Raw genomic sequence first — 5,028 nt, forward strand, 5'->3', positions numbered from 1 at the left:
TCCCCATCTTAGTTAGCATCTGGATATCAAGGATAATGGGTGCAATACATAGACCTGGATACTGTACGTTTGATAGATCAGCTCCAGGAGAGTGAGAAAGTAGAATCTAGCTTTGAAAAAAGGAGGATATTGATTGGCACATTGAAACTACTACAGCCAAAAATGTGTCTCAGTCCCTCCCAGCAGCTTTGCCTGGGCAGAATGGGAGGAGTGAAAAATATGGAATCCTGTGCAGGAGTGGCCTTAACTCTTTAGTCGGCCAGATCAGAAAACATTTTTGACTCCCCTAGAGCGACTGAGCAAGCAAAAAAACCACCCAAAACATAGCAGCACGGCACTCCCTGGAAGTTGGCACTCAGGGTAACTGCTCTGTTTGTCCACCCCTAGAACCAGCCCTGATCCTGTGACCTTGTATGTGAGGAACCGTGGGTTAAGCCGTCCAGTACCAATAGGCAGATCAGCATTTCAGGAGATGCATGGAGAAGCATGCACAGTGATGCTTAATGGAGGCCTTAGGTCTACGTTATCCTGCACACAGTCTGGGGGACTGTTCATTTGGGGGCCTCATATACACAATCCTGCAAGACAAGCTTACTTACAGGTGGAGAGGAAACTGGATAAATGCCCAAAATATACATTGCATAGAGACCTGTAAGATATAGAAGCAGCCCTGATGCAATCTTCACTGTGCCCAGCTCCGTCCAGTGTTGTATGTCCCTCTTCATTAAAAGCATTAAAATGCAGCTGGAATTACCTTCTACTTACATACAGATTGGCATGCAATTTAAATCCTAGTTATGTGTCCACAGGCCTTTTAGAGTGTCTTTACTACAATTAAAAACCTCTGGCTGGCCTGTGACAGCTGATCTGGGCTAAGGGGCCATTTAATTGCAATATAGATGCTTGGGCTGCAGCCCAAGCTTTGGGAGCCCTCCCACCTTGCAGAGTCCTAGAGCCTAGGCTTCAGCCAGAGCCCAAACGTCTACACTGCAATTAAACAACCCCTTATCCTGAGCCCTATGAGCCCAAGTCAGTTAGCATGGGCCAGACGTGGGTGTCTAATTGCAGTGTAGACATACCCTTTACTCTTTAGCGGCATTTGGATGGACCAAGATTCAAAGGTATAGTCTTCAAATTAAATAAGTGACCCATAATTTTAAAGTTTCACATTGAATATGTTTCAGAGTAGCAGCTGTGTTAGTCTGTATTCACAAAAAGAAAAGGAGTACTTGTGGCACCTTAGAGACTAACAAATTTGAGCATAAGCTTTTGTGAGCTACATGATGAAGTGAGCTGTAGCTCACGAAAGCTGATGCTCAGATAAATTTGTTAGTCTCTAAGGTGCCACAAGTACTCCTTTACATTTGAATATGTGGCCTGTGTTTTTTCTCTTAGCAGTCATTTATTTAGGAGTATGAAATCCTAAGCAAACAATGGATGAGGCTCAGATAATGGCCAAAATATGGTGTCAGTTGTAGAAACAGACTCAGATCAAAACCCAGGACTCCAAAAACTCTCTGAACTTTAGGGATGTTTGGATGTTAAACCCAGAGCCAAACTTGGCATGGGGGGGGGGGGGTGTTCCCACCTTTTATCTATTTCTGCTATTGTGCAAGGAAAGCATCACACGCTTTCCAAAACAATGACTCAAATTCATGCCTGGTAGAATTCTATTGACTTGGAACTATACCAGGGATGAATTTGCACCATAAAATGGTGTAATGTAGGTGCAGTAGGGATTTTATTATATTTGTGTATTGATCGTTCTTTGTTGCTCATCTCTATAGCAGCTGAATATCAATTATATGATTCCTCTCTCCCACCCCCAGCCAGTTAGATCCTCTGTGGTTTAAAAAGGTACGTGTCAATTTCATACATCTGTTCTGCTTTTTTTTCCTTTGCATTTTTTAAAATGGCTGCTACTTTTTTAGGCCAAGATCTTCAAAAGTGACTAGCGATTTTGTCTCCAGTTTTTTGGCTTCCCAATTTGACAGCTGAAAATCAGGCTCTTTTAATAGGGCGGCACTTTCTGAAAAAACAGACCCTTTTAAATGGTCTCAAACTGGACACAAAACTGCCCTACAAAACTGAGGCACCACAAAATCCGTGGTCACTTTTGAAAATCTCGGCCTTAACCTCTAGGCTAATACAGTTCTAAATTTGAAATTTAATGGAACTACAGAGTCTATTTCACACTGAGTTAAGGAATCTCTGCTTCTACTTCAGCTCATGTGATGCTTTTCCTACTTTAGAAGGGAAAGGGGTGACTCTACAGTATGTATCTGTATCCCCTTCTGATGTATGCACACAACAACCTGTTTCTTTCTCAAAGCATGAAGATTTCCAAAGCGATATATTAAATGGTTCCAAAAGTTTGATGTTCCCAAATATTGCACTCAATTGTAGCCTCATTAACTCTTCCTCTGATCTTGTTAATCTAGAAGCAGTTTAGCAGAAGCCAAATTCCGTTGGGCTTTGTATATTAGCACTCAGGTTTCATACTTATTCCACAGCAGGATGCACCTTAAAATTCTCATAAACACAAATGGCCCATTTCACCCCTCTAATCATTTCCATTCACACTTTCCTTATTTTGCACTTTCAGGGCATATTGTATTTTACATTTTTGCAGCTAACAGGCTTTTAAATGTATTTTAATTAAAATAATTTATTTACTTAGGGCTTGTCTACACTGCGAAGTTGTCTACAAAACTTTTGTCTTTTCTGGGTACTTTAAAAAGCCCCCCCACGAAAGACAAAATTTTTGCCAACACAAGTGGCCGCGTGAACACAGCTTTGTCGCTCCTGCCAACAAAGCTAATGCCACTCGTGGGGCTGGAAGTGTTTTGTTGGCAAAAGTGCCAACAAAGTACCGAAAAAGAGCATTTACACATGCTGACTTTTAGCAACAAGGCTTTAGTTGACACAGCCTTGCTGCTAAAAGCTGTGTGGTGTAAACAAGCCCTAAGTTTCACTGGTAGGAAACTCTTTGTTTTTGTTTTCACAGCAACAATACATTTACTATATATGCAGTGGTGTTTCTCATTCCTGGGGTTAAACTGACATCTGCTGGCACCCTGTACTTCATGTTAATTGTTTGCATTTTATTACATTATACTGTGTGTCTCTTGCCAAGAATGAAATGTTTCTGGTTTGATTGCAACACACCTTTCCTCACTTTAAATCCTTATTTTTTTTTTAACTTCAATAAAAACAGCATTCTAGTGAATAAGCATTTCTTGGGGGTGGCGTGGTGAATTATCAAGATTCTCATTTATTTTTTTTTCCCACTAGGGTATCCTGTTAAGGATCATATTACAAGGATGTAAGTTATTTGAACTCTGTAGATGCAAGAACCTCTTCAGCCAGTACAGAAATGCAGCCACCACTGGGTGGAATGCATAACAACCACAACAGTTCAGAGCAGGATTAAAACTCAGGAATACATTTTTCAGGGGTGGCCAAACTGTGGCTTGCAGGCCACATGCAGCTCTTTTACCATTAAAGTGCTCGCAGAGCTCCTCATGTTCCCGCCCCTCCCCCATTCTTCACCTACCAGACTTGGGTGGGGCAGAAAACTCAGGACCTCTGCATTGCACCGGGGTGGTGTGGTAGGGGCTTCTGCCAATGGGAGGGGGATCTTGGGGTGCACTTGCCAGGGTTTGGGGCTTCAGCAGGAGCAGGGCTGAAGCCCAACTCCTGGCATATGTATCCTGGCTTGAACTTCTGAAGATTGTCATATGTGGCTCAGTGGGCCAGTAAATTTGGCCACCCGTGACATATTTGCTAATCCCATGATCGGTCCTGTAGACTATGAATTACCAATACCATTTACCTGCAGCAATGTGTGTGTTTGTGTATCAAGTACTGACCAGGTCAGCATCTGCTTAGTCTGATGAATACAAAACCTGGAATAGTATAGCTACTATCGGCAATTCAACAGAAGAATCTGATAGAGAAGTTTATTGTTCAGAAGATGTGTTGTTACTTATTTGAATGAAAGTAGTCTTACAGTCTACTAAAATTCTGCTCCTGGCTCTGGCATGGATTTGCACTGAACAGCCTCATGCGAGTAACAGGCTGTTTCATCCAGGCATCAAAATGTTCCTCTTTGGCACAAAGCAATTGGAACCTTTACAGGAATGATACTCTGTAATTACCTACATTTGCCTGATGATGGGAATTGTTTATTGCTGAATAATTGTGCCTGTTAAAAAGTAAAACATTACAAAATTGGAGAAGGAATTTTCCTCTTGTTCAAATTATCTTTGTGTTTTGCATATAAAACTTAATAGCTGGTTCTGCTGATACAGTAACTTGTAGATCTTGTTGTTTTGACTTTCGAAGTTTAGGAAAAAGCTGATCTGCAAGGAACTCCAACTCCAAGGTCCTCTTGATAGTGCTGAGTTGGCGTTTTTTTCCTGACAAAGTAAATTCTTTTGTTTAGAACGGTATGTTCCATTACATTGTGTTTCAGAAACCTGAATTTTTACTCTCCAGGAGCTTAATATTTTTAAACCCTTATCTTACCTTCAATACTCCTATGTCTTTGTTTCCGGTTATTAACTCGAAGGCACTGGCTCTCAAACACCTATCTTGCCAGGCGATGGGACAGCAGACTGCAGGCTGCTCTTGTGGTCTGCACAGAACAGCTAGCGATAGATATAGATGTATTCGTGTAGTTGATAAAAGTCTTTAGCTTAAGACGCAGCTGCTCGGGTTAGGCTCTGGGCTGGCTCCTAGGCGAGCCCAGAGCCGACGTGTGACTGCTGGCGGAGATGGGGCGGGGTTTTCATGTGGCCCACTGAGCCCTGAGCTGGTGAGCTCGTTCCCAGCTGAAGGGTGGGGAGGGTCCGGTAGGGAAAGGGGGAGCGACCCCGGGCTGCGGAGCTAGGGGGCACAGGCCAAGGCGGGGAGGGTCACTCGCTGGGGCGGGGCCGCTCATTAACCCCCCGGAGCCCGGCTCCTCACCCTAGCTGCGAGGCGGGGGAGGCGAGTGCCGCGCCGGGCCGGGAAGAAGGGGCGGGG

This window comes from Caretta caretta, chromosome 10 (assembly GCF_965140235.1).
Source record: "Caretta caretta isolate rCarCar2 chromosome 10, rCarCar1.hap1, whole genome shotgun sequence".
In the NCBI taxonomy this organism is placed as follows: Eukaryota; Metazoa; Chordata; order Testudines; family Cheloniidae; genus Caretta; species Caretta caretta.